This window comes from Nyctereutes procyonoides, unplaced genomic scaffold, assembly GCF_905146905.1.
Source record: "Nyctereutes procyonoides isolate TBG_1078 unplaced genomic scaffold, NYPRO_anot_genome, whole genome shotgun sequence".
NCBI lineage: Eukaryota > Metazoa > Chordata > Mammalia > Carnivora > Canidae > Nyctereutes > Nyctereutes procyonoides.
This window is the reverse complement of record NW_026575126.1, coordinates 44,293,021-44,310,899: the sequence shown is the minus strand read 5'-3', so window position 1 is coordinate 44,310,899 and position 17,879 is coordinate 44,293,021. Positions and strand designations below refer to the sequence as shown.

Sequence of the window (17,879 nt, the reverse complement as noted above, 5' to 3'; positions counted from 1 at the left end):
ACCATATCATATAATCTTGGGCGAGTTACTTATGCCCTCTGTGCTGCTTCCTTGTTAGTAAGATGATGAGAACAGGACCTACCTTGGGGGTTAAATAAGAATAACTGTAAAGCGCTTGCAACAGAGGCTAGTCAGAGGGTTTCTTGTGCCCTTTTGTTCCCTGTGAAAAGCAGAGGCGAGCCTCCGCATCACCCACATAGCTAGTCCTCACGGCGAGGGCGGCGGGCTTTGTGTGCGTACATCCCTGAGCCCTGCAGCTGGCTCTGCTGGTTCACGCCAGGGGCAGGATGCACAGGGGGTCCCTGCAGCCCCCAGCTGAGCCCTGGCCGGACTTTCCTGGCAACTCCAGCACCTGGAAGGGGAACATGCCTCATTTCATAACCTTCTCCAGGTTAATGATAACCAGTCCCAGCAAAATTCAGTTACCATCTACTATCTCCTACAACATACCTTTGGCTCCTTCAAAGGTCTAAACCAAGTGAATCTCTCCCTATCTGTACTGAGGAAAGTGTTCATCGGGTTGTGCAAGGCAGTGGAATCCCTATGCGAAGGGCAAGGGGAGGTTTGCACGTCTGCTCATCCCCTCGAGATAAACCTGTGGACAGTTCCCCTGAGCAAACGTGACCTTTGGCATGCCATGCTGAGCAGCATGGCCTGAGTTTATGAACATTCCTCATTCTCAGAAGAAGGGCAAGAATGTGACATGGCAGGTGCCCCGGGTTTCAGGCCCCCACCGGGGATTTTTCTCAATTTCCTCAACAACCCAGGGGCGTATGTGCACTATTGGAAGCTGCCTGGAATGCAGGATCTGGAATGGTGAGTTTTAAAATCCATGCTGAGCTCAACATCACGGGTTCGGCTGCTCCCTCCTTACTGATGTTATCAAAAGCATTTTACTGCCTCCAACCCAGAGCTCCCATCCTAGCGGGAGAACACCCAGAAACCCTGCAAGAACCCATCACCAGGGACAAGGTGCTAGAGAGAGATGTGCTCCCCAGCGGAAATGTCCTCTAATAACTCTAGAGAGGGTATGGAAAAGGCGTGCTTTTCAAGCGGGGTCTCTCGGGCTTGGCACTATGGGTTTTGTGTATCAGGTCATTCTTTGTCGTGTGTGATGGAGGCTGCTGGATGGTTAGCAACATCCCTGGCTTTTCTACTCACTGGGTGCCAATATTGCCACCCCCTCCCACGCTGTGACAACCCAAAATACCTCCAGACCGTGACAAATGGCCTCTAGCGTGGGAGGAGGGCAGGGCACATCGGCCCCAGTAGAAATCTCCTACTCTTGAGGAACAATGGCAGGTCATCCCCCCACCCAAGGAGATATGAGGGAACCCACAGAGCAGTTCTGGTGGAGCAGTTCAAATTCTAGCTCTTGCTCTTGGTTTCTGGGGAGTTTGGTGCAAGTTTGGTCATGGCTCTTCTTCAACAAGATGAGTCTGAAATCACATCACAGGATAGTGAGGGGGTTCCTGAGAGGGTACTTGTGGCACCCAGCACACGCACTGACTGCCAAGCACAGAACAGATGCTCAGCACACAGACTGTTTTGCGCTCATTGAGGGAGCACGGTCTGACAGAGGTAGGGACTCACAGAAATCTATATTCTGCTTGGTTTCTACCCCCTGACATATGCCACCAGAGAGGGGAAAGCCAATCCTTATTTCCAAACTGCACCATCTCTCCGAGCTCTGAAACCTTCCCGGAGCTCCTGGCTTCTTCGTTCTCTCAACAAATTCCTTGCCTTGAAAACTCACAAGGAACACAACAGACACCCAGATTCATGAAAACAACATCAATCTTGTCGGCTCTGTCTGGATCTCCTGTCTCCAAACAGGGACGGACCCATTTAATGAGATTTTGAGCTCTGGTATATAGAGAGCTCCTCCCCACTTCCCAATTCTATAAAACCCCAGCAGACATACACCTTGATTAAAACCTTCTCAGTTACTCTGCTTGGCGCAGAAAGAACCCAAACCCCAAACTACAACAGCAGTGCCAGGAGCAGGATCAGGGCGGGGTGTGGGTGGGGGGATGTGTCTCAGGCCTAGATACTCATCAGCTCAGGGCATGGATCTGGGGACATTTTAGAATTCTGACTCAGAACAGGGCTGTGGTGATGCTCACCAGTCTGACCCGCTCCTTTCTTTGAAAAGAAAAAAAGTACCATTCAAGTTTAGAAATTAAATTTGTAGAGAGCCAGCAACTGTCACATTTGTCCCTTGTAAGCTATGTGGTCTTAGACAAGTGACTTAAGCTCCCCAAGCTTCCGTTTTCTCATCCATGGAGTGAGGATACCTGTGCCTCCCTGGGGTGATGAGCAAGGATGGTGATGAAGAGTGAGAGGAACAGTTCCAGCCTGCGGCACGGTGTCTGGCACCAGGCCCATCCCAGCGGAGTCCAGCAGGCAAGACATGGTTGCCAGGCTGGGGGCAGAAGGGCTCCAGACCTGACACAGTGCCGGGTAGACGCTGCTGCTGGCAGCACCCAGGCAGACCTGTGTGGAGGAGCTGTCCCTTTCACAGCTGGCAAAACCCAATTGCTCAGCTCCAGATGCTGCAGGATGATGTTAAATGAACAGAGGTATCACTCCAGAAGTTGCTGCACATTTTCTCCTGCAAAGAAGCAACCCTAGGTGTGCTGAAAGGGCTCTTGGGACTGTTCTTAATCTGGAAGATTCAAGGGGACTCTTGTTATTTGCTCAGGATAATGGTTCTTGGTACAAAAACCAGACCTTGAACATGGTTCAAAGGCCTGGAGGTCTGGCCCCACTCACCGTTCTAATTCCCACATATACTCCCTTCCTCTCCCTCTGGGTCTGCCCCTTGGATCTGGTATCTGCCTTATGTAGGCTTCTGCCTCAGAACCTTTGCAGATGCTGTTTCCACTATCCCAAATGCTTTTCCCTTGCTTCTAATTCCTTAGTTTCTTTTTTTTTTTTAATAATTTGATGTTCACATTTTTTAAAAGATTTATTTATTTATTTATTTATTTATTTATTTATTTATTTATTTATTTATTTATTTATGATAGACATAGAGAGAGAAAGAGAGGCAGAGACACAGGAGGAGGGAGAAGCAGGCTCCATGCCGGGAGCCCGACGTGGGACTCGATCCCGGAACTCCAGGATCGCGCCCTGGGCCAAAGGCAGGAGCTAATCCTCTGAGCCACCCAGGGATTCCCAATTCCTTAGTTTCTATTCAACACATGGCGCATCTCTTCTAGGAGAGCTTCCCTGACCCTGTCCCACCAGATCAGATCCCCCTCTTCACACACTCTTAAACCCACAAGGCCTCTGCCTTTTGTGTCACCATCACATTGACATGGCATCTCTGTTTCTATAGTTATTTGGTTCATGTCTGGCTGCTTAAAGACTGCAAAACTCTTTAAGCTGTGTTTATACTAAAAATCGTATCCCCAACATTATACTGTCTGGCACCACATTGGGACCTCAATACATTTTTGTTAGATTTTAAGAAGCGTTGACTGGTAAGTCTCTTCGTTTAGTTTTTTTTTTTTTTAAGATTTTGTTTATTTATTTGAGAGAGAGAGAGAGAGCACAAGCATGGGGAGGGGCAGGCAGAGAGGGAGAAGCAGACTCCTCTCTGAGCAGAGCCCGATGTGGGACTTGATCCCAGGACTGTGGGATCATGACCTGAGCTGAAGGCAGAAACTTAACTGACTGAGCCACCGGGCGCCCCTGGTTAAGTCTCTTCAGAAGGCAATTTGGCCATGTTCTATCATACTCTAAGGCTACTGTGGTTAAGACAACACGGTGTGGGGGCAAAGACAAACACTTAACAAGGCAACAGAACAGAGGACAGAAGAACAGACCTTTGACAAAGTGGCGGTGATACTGGGTCAGTTAGAGTATCCCTATGGAAAGAAAAACTTGTCATGATCCTCCCTAACGCCACACATAAAAATCATCCCTGGGCGTAGTAGACATAGATCTGAAAGGTAAAATGTGAAAGCTTTTAGGAGATAAGAGGGGGCACTATGAATGACCTCAGGTTACTGAAATAGGACACAAAAAGCACTGACCATAAAAGAAAAGATGAATAATGTGAGCTATACAAAAATTAAAAAATTCCAGTCACCACTGAAAATGAAAATTGCACCACAGGGTAGAAGATATTTGCAAAACATATGACTGACAAAGGGATCACTATCAAGCATGACAAAGACTCCTACAAAGCAGAAAGAAAAACAAAAACAAAAACAGACAATTCAAAAGAAAAATGGACAAGAGATCCAAATAGGCACTTCATTAAAGAGCAAATGCAAACGGCCGAGAAACATAGAAGGGATGATCAAAATCAGTGAGTAGGTAGGGAAATCTTAAAAACCAGTACACACTCACCAGAATGGCTAAAAGTACAAAACACAATAGCAAGTCAAGGTATTGGAGCTGGATGGGATATGGAGCAAGTGAAGTCTCATGATGGCTGGTGGAGTCTGAATTGGGCAGCCACTTTGTGCTCATGGCAGCGCTATGTGTAACAGTTTGGTCTGGACTGTGTTGTTTCCTCCTTCATACATCGAAGCCTCAACCCTCAGTGTGATGGTATCTGGAGATGGGGCCTCTGGGAAATAGGTTTAGATGAGGTTGTGAGGGTGGAGCTCTCATGGTAGGATAAGTATTCTTATAAGAAGAAGAGATGTCAGAGCGCTGTCTCTGCCATGTGGGGACATCACAGGAAGGGGATCGTGTGCAAGCCAGGATGACAGCCCTTGTCAAAACTGGATCGTGCTGGCATCCTGACCTCAGACCTTCAGCTTCTGGAACTGTGGGAAATGCAGTTCTATTATTCAAGACCCTCCAGTCTCTGGTATTTTGTTTTGGCGGCTTGGGCAGACTAAAACAGACCTCACACTGCACACAATGCATGTGTCCACCAGCAGTGGGGTAGATGAAGAAATGATGGCCCATGCACACACAGACTACTGGCCAACAATGAAAATGAATGGACGAAGCCACAGGGCACAGCATGTATAAAATCCCAGTGGTCACAGCAACGCAAAAGAAGCTAGACACAACCCAACACAATGGAAAAAAAAACAGGCAAAACTAACGTGTCATGAATGGACACATCCTTAGGTGGAACACGTGCAAGAGCACAATGCAAGAGCAAGGATGGGCTCTGGGAAAGACTGGAAGGGGTTCCATGGGCGTGGAATCGCAATTAAGAAGGGCATGAGGAGCCTGCTGTTTCCGGCTCCCAGTGGACGATCTACTTGCTGACTTGGTTGCAGTTATAGGACCGCTGGCTTCGCGAAAAAAAGACTGAGCTGTTCTTTCGCATTTTGTGTTTGTTTCCCTACGTATGCTATATTTAATAAGAAAAGGGTTTATGGAAAGGATTTGAAAAAAAACCCCTACACATACAGCTTTTGATGTAGCAATACCACTTCTAGGAATTTATCCTACAGGAATATTTGCACGTGTGTGAAATGACCATGTGCAATGCGGCCTCCTCTGGGATGGCCAGATACTGGCACCAAGCTGGAGCCTGTGGATGGGGGCTGGTTGGGTAAGTAAGTAAGTAAGTGCCCTACACCACGGAATACTCTGTGGCCATGAAACGGGGTCAGAAGAGGTCTCTATGATATATTAAGGATAAAAAACAAAGCATGAGGGGCACTGGGGTGGCTCAGTCGGTTGAGTGTCCAACTCTTGATCTTAGCTCAGGTCATGATCTCAGGGTCCTGGGATCCAGCCTGGAGTTGGGCTCTGTGTTCAGCGGGGAGTCTGCTTGAGATTCTCTCTCTCCCCCTCCATCCCTCCCCCTCTAAAACAAAAAAACAACGTGCAAAACAGTGACCCTTCTTAAAATACGGAGCTGTCTCTAGGGAGAGAGGAAGAGGCCCAGGAGATGCAGATAAGGGAGGGAAATTTACTTTTCCTTCATAGGCTGAGGTTGCACTGGCTGAGCATTTTACCAGGCATTACTTTGCCTATTCAGAAAATAAATCACCACTCAAAAACAAAGTATGTACGTATAGGCCAGGCAGATAAAGGCACGGGAAGGGGAGGAGCGGGATTCTGACTCTCTGGCCCTTGGAGGTCACGTGTTTGAGGACAGGCATTGGAGCCAGGCAGGTTCCAGATCAAGTCCAGATTCTGGTTCTACCTCTGACCTTGATCAAGGGATTTAAAAAATTCTCTGGTTCTGCCTTCATCCACAAAAGAAGACCTTCCCATCTGGGTACTGAGAGCATTAAGAGATCATCCAAACAGAGCCATGGCATCTGGCAGGTAGAAAACATTCAACCACATTCGCCTTGACCATCCTACCCAGTAACCACCAATATGTTCAAGACGGGCTAGCATGGTTGCCATTCTACAGATGAGGAAACTGAGGTCCAGAAGTCACCATCTGCAGGGTCTTCAGCAAGCTGCAACACGGCTGCTTTCCAAACCTGTGACTTTTCCCTTGACGCCATAGGAGCATCCAGGAAACAGACCCCAACCCACATTCACAGGGGACCCTCAAGGGTGGGGGGGTGCACATGACTGAAAGGGATCAATGGCTGCAAATGATCCAAGTTGTTTGTGGGCAGTGGCTACTGAAGGAAGCACTTTGGACTTTCCTCTGCCTATCGCTGTCCTTGCTTGGCATTTCTGACTTTTTAATTCTGCTTTCTCATTTGCCACAGCAGCTGGTCAAGGGATAAGATATTATTATTCTTGCTGGCTGATTGAGAAGTAAACGGAGGTCAGACGGGGTGGGGACGATCCACCCAACGGCATCCGTGGGGCTCAGGGTTACACTTGGGTTTCTCTGCGGACATGCTGCTGTTACTCTGAGAGCCCGGGCGAGTTGCTATCCTCTCTGTCTGCATTCCCCCTCTGCAACCTGACCAGTCTTTCCTCCGGCTGTGTTGTGAGCATTGACCTGAGCAAATATACATAAATCTCCCAGGATAGCCTTAGCACCCACTGAGTTCTCAGCAAATACGAGCAGCCACTATTACAGGTTGTTGTCATGAGGGTAGGTCCTCTGAGATGTTTCCTCTCCTCCCTCTGGCTTGTCGTTACTCTGACAGCCTAGCTCTGAATCCCTCCTGGACCCTGTCCCCGGGTCAGAACGCCTCTGTCCTTGTGTGTGCCCATCTCCCGTGAGATGGGCTTTCAGGCCCTGAAGACTGTGCACTTCAGGCTGGGGCAGGATGCCAGGCTCGCAAACCCACATGCAGGCAGTAATTTGCACAAGTGCTCCTTGGTGTGCTCATTTCCAGCCTGTCCCCAGAAGGGCGCTCAGCCTGCAAAGCCAGCAGAGAGCTATTTACAGCTCTGGGCAAGGAGAGGGGAAGCAGGCTCTGTTCCTACGGAGGAACAGCCCTCCTGAGGTGGCTTGCTCTTTTGGCTGCTTGTAAGAGGCTATATGGCCAACCTTGTCCCCAGAGGAATTCTGAGGTCCTAAAAGCTTTTGCTGAAAGGTCAGCGATCTGCCCCAGGGGTTGTCTGGTTCCTTCAAGGAACTTGTGCTCAAAGGCAGATAGATGGGGGAAAGTGTCCCTAGGCTCCCGCCAGGAGAGCTGCCAATGGCTTCTAAGGATCCAGCTGGAGGAGGGCATACAGTAGGCCTGTCAAAACCATGGACAGCTCTAGCCACTCCACTACCACTCTAGGTAGGAGATGGACAAGCTGTGGGGGAGGGCTTGGGTAGGGGGAGACATCTGGTTCACTGGCCCATTTTTTTAAATAAAGTTTTATTAGAACACACACCTGCCCATTCATTACATTGTCTCTAGCTGCCATCCTGGTACAGCTGAATAGTGATTGTTAACTGTACGGTCCCCAAAGTCTCAAGTATTTACTATCTGCCCCTTTACAGAAGAAATTTGCCAAGCCTTACTCTAGGTGATATCCCCGTCATCCCATCTTTTATCAGGCTTCTCTGACCCACCTATAGTTGCTCTCCACCCAGCTTCCAGAAGGATCTTTCTCCAGTGCTAACCAAATCAGGGTATCTGCTTGCTTAAAAACCCTTCCGTGGTTCCCTACTTGTCTCTGCGTCAAGTCTGCTCACTCTCATGGGCCACCTGGATGTCCGTGATCTGGTTCTCCTGCAGCTGCTCCTGTCTTCACTCACTGACCCTGTGCTCCACCAGAGGTCTCCCTCCCCCAATCCCTGAACAGTAGTTGTACAGGGGGAAAAACTGTGTCAATTTTTCAATGGAATATTATGCATTATCTGCATACAATACAAACTTTCGGGTTATGTGATTCTAGTCCTGTTCGCTATCTTTGAGCTCTTTTTTCCAGTCCTTTGTAAGTTGTAGGAAACTGATAAGACAAGCAAATTCAGTCTTGTCCAATCATTTCCCCCCTCCATTTACAATTCATTTCAGCATTCATTTCCTCCATACATAATTGTACTTTAGTTGACTAAAGCTTTAGTTGGCAAAGCCTTCAAACTGGTTCTAACATCTGTCCAGTTCCCTCATTGAGTGAACTTAATACAATCTTTTTTTTTTTTTTAAAGATTTTATTTATTTGACAGAGAGAGCAAGAGAGCACAAGTAGGGGGAGTGATGGAAGCAGGTGATGGAGAAGCAGGCTTCCCTTGGAGCAAGGAGCCCAATAATGGAGCTCAATCCCAGGACCCTGGGATCATGACCTGAGCTGAAGGCAGACACTTAACTGACTGAGCCACCCAGGTGCCCCAGCATAATACAATCTTAAACAAGTGTCTGTTTTTGTGTCTGCATACAAGTCATGATTTTACCTTTATCTCTGAAGATTTTCTTTTAACAGTTTTCTGTGAAGTCTCTGAGCTTCTGTTCATGTTCTCTTCGTCAAGAACATTTTTCCTGCCTTTTCCTCCCACAATTTCTTCCCCAGCATCCCTAGGGTTTCTCTGAGTTCCAACCTCTATGTACCCCCAACCTCCCCAGGACGCATCTCGCTGAACAGCAGTTGTTCTGGTCTGTCTCCCCACAGCTAGCCTAGAAGATCCTCTGGTGTAGCAGTTGGGTCTCTATCTCTGCCTTATCCATACACATACTCCCCTAGTACTCTACAGGACACATGGAAACTGTGCAACAAGCAGACACATTAACGAATGAACAAATGTCAGGCAATTAGACTGCTTACCTAGACAGAAGCCACTAAGGATGAGACCATATACAAGTGCCAATGTCTGGCATCTGCTGAATACCTAATAAATACTTGTTGAATAAATGAAAGCATACCACTCACCTTCTGGTTCTTGGCCTACTTTTAAGTAATCTCCCATTTTTCTACTCTGGAAGAAGAAACCCAGCAGGTTCAGAATGCCCCCCTCCCATGCCATGCTTTCCTGTGTCACCACCACAACACTTCAACCCCTCTGGGTCCTGCTCCCCTTGAGAGAATGAATGGCAATCTCCACTTTGCATCATGGTCATTTTGCAACCTTGAGCAAGGCACTGCCCCACTGGGCCTCTGTTTTCCCATGGGTCAAGCCCTCAGCTTAGACATTTCAAGAGAAAATTGCGTAAGGCAAAAATCAGAATGACCAATAATGCCCAGATGATGTTCCAGCCCAGACACCATTTACACTGTAACAAATCCTGCCAATGTAACTCAGTGGCAAAGCTAAGCTGCGGGCCTAGCTGAGTTGTGAGGGTGATAGAGATGTGCTAGGACAAGGTTTCTAAACTTGAATGTGACCATGAGTCTTAAGTCCCACCCCTCCTCCCCACCCTATCCCTGCCAACCTGGGATATTGTTAAAATAAAGATTTGCATTCTGTAGGCCAGTGTAGATAGGCCTACAGTCTGGATTTCTTTCTTTCTTTCTTTCTTTCTTTCTTTCTTTCTTTCTTTCTTTCTTCTTTCTTTCTTTCTTTCTTTCTTTCTCTTTCTCTCTCTCTCTCTCTCTCTCTCTCTCTTTCTTTCAATTTCTTTATTTTAGAGGGAGGGGAAGGGGCAGAGGGAGAGAGAGTATCTCAAGCAGACTCCCTGCTGTGTATGGAGCTGACATGGGGCTCCATCCCATGACCCTGAGGTCATGACCTGAGCCAAAACCAAGAGTCAGTTGCCTAATTGACTGAGCCACCCAGGTGCCCCCAACAGTCTGTATTTCTCCAGATGCTGAGATGCTGCTGGGCACTGTACCACATTTCCAGAAGCAAGGTGCTAGGACACAATGGGTCCCAGCTTTGAAGAAATTCTCAATGTGGCTAAGGGACAGATTTCCAGCATGCTGCCAATAGTCCAAGGCAATAAATGTGAGGACCTAAATGGGAGGTGTTGGTAGTTAAGCCCATAGACCTCTGAGAAAGGATGGGTTGGCAAGGTGGGGGATTCTGGTTTCCATGTTCTCAAAGAACATCAAAGAACATGGAAACCGGGTTGGGAGCATTCTGCTAGGCCAGTGACTCTACTGAATCATAAAGTCTCATGGTGGGGCCCACCAATCTGTGTGTTAACAAGCCCTCTAGGGGCCTCTTATGGTCAAGCATGAGAGCTGCTTGGTGGAGAAAAAGGTGCTAGGTGGAGAAAAAGGGTAGAAAGTTCTACTTTTAAGAACAGTGTTTTGTTTTTCCATAGTAGAATTTCAGGCATATGTCTGGGCTTTATAAATTGGATTCATCTATTCATCCATTCATTAACACATTCATCCATCAATTCATCCAACAAACAAAATGGTTGTGTCCATCCATCCAACAAGTATGTCCTGAATGTCCACTGTGAACTCTCTTAGGCACAAGAAATATGACTGAAATTGCAGATATACACATCTGTCTTAGCCTCTAAATAGTGATTCTCAACTAGACAGTTTGTTGCTATGGGACATTTGGCAATGTCTGGAGACATTTTAGGTTGTCCCAACATGGGGGGGGGGGCATGCTACTGGCATTTAGTGGGGTAGGGGCCAGGGATCATGCTAAACATCCTATCATACACAGGATAGCCCCTCAAAGTTAATAGTGGAGGTTGAGAAACTTTGTCCTAGACTGCGAGCCCCTTGTAGGCAGTAACTGTGTTGTAGTCATCTTAATATCCCAAGGTCACAGGACTGGCTGACCCATAGAAGTTGAGCAAATGTTTACATGTAGGAGGAAATGGCAACACAAACATATATTTATGTATATAAAGAGCTCTTAAAACTCAACTATAAGGGGAGCCTGGGTGGCTCAGTCAGTTAAGCATCTGACTCTTGATTTTGGCCCTGGGCATGTCCTCAGGTTGTGGGATCAAGCCCCACAGAGGGCTCTGCACTGAAGGCAGAGTCTGCTTGAGATTCTCTCCTTCTCCCTCTGCCCCCACTTGCATGCTCTAAATAAGTAAATAAATAAAATATTTTTTAGAAAAACCTCAACCACAAAAAGACAACCCAACTAAAAAATGAGCAAGTGACTTTAAATAGACGTTTCTCCAAAGAAAATATACAAACAGCCAAAAAGCATACGAGAAGATGCTCAACATCCTTAGTCACTAGAGAACTGCAAATCAAAACCACAATGAGATACCACTTCACACCTGCTGGAATGGCGGTAATAGTAATAAGAATGATAAGTGGGAAATAACAAATGTTGGTAGAGATGTGGAAAAATTGGAACCCTCGCACGTTGCTAGTGGGAATGTAAAATGGTGTCATTTGGCAGTTCTACAAAAGGTTAAAGAATTACCAGATGACTGATCCTATGATCAAGTGGTTCACTCCTGGGTATATAGCCAAAAGAACTAAAACCAAAATTGTCTTTAAACCAAAACTTGTACATATATGTTCATAGCAGCAGAGAAGACCAGGTGTTGGAACACAGTTTTGGTTGATCCTCTAAGGATAACCCAAGAAGGGAGTCCTACTACTGCCCCTCCTCCCACTACTTTCCTTTTTTTTTTTCTTTCCATTATTATCCTGTCTTCCAAGGTGGGGAAATGAGATGCTGAGAGGTATAGTGGTCACGGTGTGAAGCCATCATGCTGGTAGGAGCCCAATTCAGCTGTCATCACTTTGACCCCAGAGCCCACTGGAATTCTAAGGAGCTCTCCAACGCCAGGGCAGAAGTTCAGCCTGGGGCGGGGAAGCCTCAGATTCATGTCTTGAGGCTCCCGAACTCTCAGCAAGTGCAGAGGCCTGAGTTTCAGCCGCTGGAATTGCTAGCGTGAGCACTTCCCCAGTGTGTGGTCCTCAGACCTCGCTTGTGCCCAGCAGGCTGACACTGGGGACAGTGACAGGGCTCCTCCTGTGGGCTGGAGTCCCTCAGCCATACCTCTTGGCAGAGTGACCTGGAGCAAGTCTGTCAACCTCTGTGTGCTGTGCTTTCCTCAATTTTAATGCATGGGAAGCTCGTTAGAGGATTCTTTTCTTTTTCTTCCCCCATGAATACATTCTTATATATATATAAGCCACTTTCATGCCCCTTGCTTGCCTGACTAATCATTCTCATATGCATTCACATATATTTTTTTATACTATAGATATTAATTCTGCAACTTTATTGTTTTCACTAAATATCTTGGAGAACTTTCCAGGTGAGGAATGTACATTGCCCTCATTTTTCTACAGTGACCACTCATTTCCCTGTGTGAACACATGGTAATGTAGCCCCTCCCTCTGTTGGTGTTGCAAAGTCCTGCAGCAGACATTCCTGTGTTCGCTGGCCTGCACGCATGAGTGCGGACTGCTATAGGAGAGTCCTAGAAGTGGGAGGGTAGTTGGAATTCTAGAAGAGACTAAAGGCTCCGGAACCAGGTTATTTCTGAAACTGTTGCTGGCATGACTGTTTCCTTGACCTCTAGCAGGGAAGGGGGTTATCCCTTTAGGCAAGCCATTTAACTCTGTGAGTCTTAGTCTGCTCAGCTGTAAAATGGGGAGGGCCAGAGCAATGCACACGGAGGTGCTCTGAAGGTGGCCAAGTCCTGTTTGATGTGAAGGATGGAGATTGTGGTTAAGGCTGAGAGGCTCAGTGGCTGGACATCCCCTACCCCCATCATGCAGAAGGCAGAACAAGGAGCTGGAGGAAGGGGAAGGATGCTGTGTTATGTCAAGACACATCAAGGATGTGTGTTAGGCCAGCAGTTCTCAGTTGGGGGTGTGTGTGTATGTGATTCCCCCGCCCCCCCCCCCCCCCCAGAATGTCTGCCAGTGCTTGGAGACAGTTTAGTTGGCATAGCTGGAGAGGCTTGTACTGGCATCTAGTAGGAAGAGGGGCAAGAATGTAGCTAAACACCCTCAGTGCACAAGACAGCCCTCGAGACAGAGAATTATTCTGACGCCAGGGTCAATACTGCTGAGAATAAGACGGCCCATTCTGCAGCTCTCAACTGATGCCCACCCCTCAACAAATCTCATTCAAAGATGAGGGAGGGGGACCTTCAAGAGGGAGTAACCTGCCCAAGGATCCCCAGCCAGCAGGAGGCTGGAGTCAACTCAAGGCTCCATCTGACTTTATGGTCTGCGGTCCTAAAAGCACAAAGGTTTTATGACTTTGCACTTGAAATCAGAATCATTGCTTCTACCCGTTTGTAGGAGAAGCTACCCACTTTATGGAGATTAACTCCTTTTATGGGATGAGGTTAATAATCTCCTCAAGAGCACACGCCAGAGTTGAAGATTTGGGCTCTAGACCCAGATAAGAAGGCTCCAGGGACCGATCTCTTAACCCTTATGCACTCCACTTCCCCCTCATGCTCTGAACTTTCACCTCAGCTCCTTGGACTTGGTTCCCTGTTCTAAATTGGAGCATGACAGCCAACCCTTCAGCTGGAGGCAGGGGGGAGCTCCCTCCTCAAGACCCATCCATCTGCAGGGACCCGGTCACTGCTGCCCAGCTGGGTGTTCTGGAGAGCCTGCTGCTGGTTTCAGCTCTGGTCCCATTCAGTGCCTCAGGAACAGAAATCATACCCTGAGCAGGGACAGGAGGGAAGGGGCCTGTCCAAAGTTCCTGGAACAATCCCAGATATCCAACTGAGGCTCCTGCAGTGGTCTCAGGCACCGGTATATTGCAACCCATCTTGTTTTTCATCCTGGGTCAATTTGGTTTTTGGCAAGCATCAGTTTGGTGGTGGGCTCAGTAAAAAGCTCCCATGGGGTGAGTGGTTAAGTGCAGACCCCCAGGAATGGATTCTTCAAGGTGGCCTATGTGGGGTGGGGGTGAGGGTAGGGTCCCCTCAGTGCCAGCTCTGCCCCTTCCTGGCTGCGTGGCATTCTCAGAGCCTCTGCACCTCCTCTGACAAGTGGAGAGGTCAGTACCGTCAGTCCCAGTTGTAAACGTGAGGACTGGAGCTTCCGTTCCAGACGCCAGCACCCCACAATCCCTGGAGAGACTGTGACCAGCTTTGCCACCCACTGGGCTAGATGACCTTGAGCAAGTGTCTTCCCCTTTTTGTGCCTCTGTTTGCTCAACTGTTAAATGAAGGGGCAGGATCTTTAATCTAGAAGCCCTTTGAGGTTTGGAGACACCAGACTTAACCTCTCCCCGGGGCTGACCTCTTTGGGCATCCCGGACACACATTTCTCCATACCCCATGTCCCGAGTACAGCTCTAAAGAGCAAGGCAAAGCTCCTTGTCTTTCTCTTTCCTGTCCTCCACCCTCGCCGGTTTCTGACCACCCCCCTCAAGTCACCAACATCCTGACCCTTAGCCCAGCAAAGCCAGCAGTATCTCCAGCCCGATGGATGGTTCCTGCAGCATCTACCTCCTCTGGCCAAGTGCCCAGGGATTCCACTGAGCAGTGCCCACTGGAGCTAAGGGGAAGGGGCAGCCCCAGGGAGCAAGCTGGACCCTCTCTGCGTTCTGACACTCTCTTCTCCAGAGGAGAACATCTTGAACACCAGCCCTTTGTGTGGGGGGTGGGGGTGAGGGTGGGGTCCCCAGTGGTCCTGCTGCCTCAGAGGTCATCTGCTGTCAGAGTTCAGAGGGTACTAGAAGGGTCCTTAGGCCCAGGATCCTGGCTTTAAGGGTTTCATTCTTAAACCTCCTGTGGTCTCATCTCTGGCCAGGGTGGGAGAGGAAAGGTGGGATGGGATTAGGTGGGGCAGTGAGGTGTGGGAGTATAGGCGGGGAAGGATGAGATTAGGGAGAGGCCAGCAGAGTGGGTGTAGGGTGTTAGTGAGAGGCTGTTGGCTTGAATGGGTTAGAGACATGGAGTGAGGTGGGCTACTTGGTCCAGATGGGCGGCCAGGCCCTTGTCCTATTGCTGAGTATGAAAGCCCCTGACCTTACATCTGTTGGAGGAAGAGGGTACCTCCCCAAAATGCTTTAATGTGGTGGTGTCTGAGGCAACCATACCTCTGTAAGGGGTGGAAGGGGGTCTTGGGCGGGGTGGGGGAGGGAGTCATTCATATCTGAAGGCAAATCCCAGAGTCCAGTTGCTGAGGGGAGGTACGCAGGGAGGTCCCTACTGGGTTTGAGGGTGACTCGCCGAGTCTCTGCCTTGAGATTTTCCTGTCGTAAGGACGGGCGTATCTCCCAGGACACCTGGGGGCTTTCATTTTCCATGGGAGGGAGGATACTGCTATCTAGGAGCTGAGAAGACCCTCATGATGGCGAAGCAGGGGTGGGAGAAGAGACCCAAACTTAGTTTCTGAGGGAGGCGGAAGGCGCATCTCCGAAGAGATGGGGGGGGGGGGCCCCCCGGCTACATCCGTGTGGAGGCTGGACTCCACTCTGGGAGGGTGCATTCCATTCCAGGGGTAAAACGGGGAGAGGAATCCTAGCTCTAGAGCCTGGGGCCAGGAGGAAAAGCCCATTTTTGGTGGGAAAGGAAGCTGTTTTGCTCTCTGGGAGGTGAGAGACCCTCTCGTTTTGGGAAGAGAGGGCCCCGATTCTGGGGGAACACGCCCCGGTCCTGCTCCCTGGGGGCACGGCCGCAGGACTGCATCTCGCGTGGACCGCCCGCCCCACGCGCCCCGGCGCCGGGCCCTTACCTGCAGGCCGGGGCTCCGATCCGCGGGCTCCGGTCCGCGGGCTCCGGTCCGCCGGCTCCGACCTGCGGCTCCTGCGCTCCGAGCTCCGGCGCGTCCAGCCTCTGCCCCGCTTCCCCCAGCGACTCGCGGGGCTTCCTGGCTCCCCGAGCCTCGCCGGCCAATCGGCGCTGCCGGCCCCGGCCCTCGCTCGCGCCGCAGCCAATGAGCGCGCCCGCCACGGGCCACCGCCCCCGGGGGGAGGGGGAGGGGGAGGGCAGGGCGGGGGCAGAGTCCGGCCTCCGGGGGCGGGCGGAGGAGCCGGGGGCCGGGAGGAGGGAGCGCGAGGGCCGGGGGCCGGGGTTGGGGCCGCGGAGGGGGCCGAGGCCCCCCGTCTGAGCGGGGGCGGAGGGCGCGTCTCTAAAAGGTTGGTTTCACCTAGACCTTAATTACCTCCTGCCCCCTTTCCCGGGTCCCGGGGGCTCCGGGTGCGCGTAGCTGCCCCACGTGCGCCCCGCGCCCTGGCTCTGGAACCCTAGATCCGGAGTCAGAGTCCGTGTGTGATGATGCCCTGCCCCTCTCCGCCCCCCGGGGTGGGCGTTCATGGCTCTCGCCCTCAGCCCTCCCAGCTGCCATTCATTTAACACCTCCTGGCCCACCAGCTCTGCAAGAGAAATAGCTTGTGCACGCTGGAGGCAATGCAAAGAGCACTGGACTAGGAGTCCATGGTTCTGTGTGCATCATCTACGGCGGGTCACCCCACCTACCGATCCTCACTTTCCTTAACAGCAAATAAAGACAACAGTCATAGTACCTCCTTCGTGGGGTAAGTGAGATGGTAGGTGTGATGGAGGTGATTTTATAAAACTTAAAATGTGGTGTGAAAGCTAGTTAATACTAAAGGGTGAATGTGTGATAGCCTAGTAGCTTTCTAAAGGTATTTGGAAAGAGGACACCTTCACTCAGTGGTAGTCAGAGATGCAGAAACTGCCCATCAGAATATGAGATCACCCAGAGCTCACAATGAATGGAAATTCCAGACCCTCAAAGGCCACGAAAGAACACAGCTTGCTTTTCCTTATTCATCTTGATCAGTAATTATTTCTTTAGTCTGCTGGTATCTTGCAGAAACCTGATACCCCCCTTGCTGCTTTCCAGGAATCCAGGCTGCCCTATCTCTGGTTGGGCAAGGACTGTGGTGCTAGAAATTAAGGAATTCAGACAAATAATGAACAAGCAAATAAACAAAATTTTAAGAATAGTCAAGAAAACCCTTACCTGCCCTCTAGTGTGACCTATGACCATAGGGACCAAAAGGAAACAATAATCATTCAAAGGAACAGATAGAAAAAGTGATTGATCCAAGATTCTGCTGAAATTAAGAGAGCTTTCCCAATCTTTGTGGTATGTTTATCCTGCCATCTTGCTTGCAGAGCTTTATGAAGCCTGGATTATAAATCTAGTAATTTTTTTCTTGGTCTAAGTCATACAGAGAAATGCTCTTTACTGCCTCAAACCCACCCAAAGACATGAAATGGTCAATAAATATAGGAGGGAATAAAGTTTGTCAAAGAAAGGCATGTTAAAGAGATGGAAAGAGTTCATCTACCAAAATTGCCTAATTTTTATGATCATAACTACAATTATTTGTGGGGGCTTCATGGACGTGGACAATTTCATGAATTGCTGAGAGGAGTACAAATGATCAAAGCCTTCCTGGAGAGAAACTGGGTATTCCTATTAAAAACATTTTCCAGAACAATGAATGGTGCAAAGGTTTAGTGATTAAGTTGGTTTAGTGTCATTTTGTTTATTGTATCAAAGAACTGGAAACAAATGTACAAACACAGAGACTCTAAAGGGACATCTGTTGCATGAACAGAATGCCTCTAGTAAAACATAAGTATTGAGTATTGAATGGTATGAAAATGTCATCTCAAAATATTAAGTGAACAAAGATATTCACCAAAAAAGTTTATTTGGTATCGTTCTGAATTTGTTAAATCTATGTAGATAGACCTAGATAGATCAGTGCT

At 49.0% G+C, this 17,879-nt stretch overlaps 1 protein-coding gene across 1 annotated transcript in view; it reads right to left on the bottom strand.

Moving 5' to 3' along the window:
* ABAT (4-aminobutyrate aminotransferase) overlaps positions 1-16,021 on the bottom strand; it is an 85,807-nt gene extending 69,786 nt beyond the window's left edge. The window contains exon 1 of the mRNA XM_055341203.1: positions 15,868-16,021. The gene's annotated coding sequence lies outside the window, so the exon portion shown is untranslated. The remainder of the gene's footprint in view (positions 1-15,867) is intronic.
* Between the last annotated feature and the right edge of the window lie 1,858 nt (positions 16,022-17,879).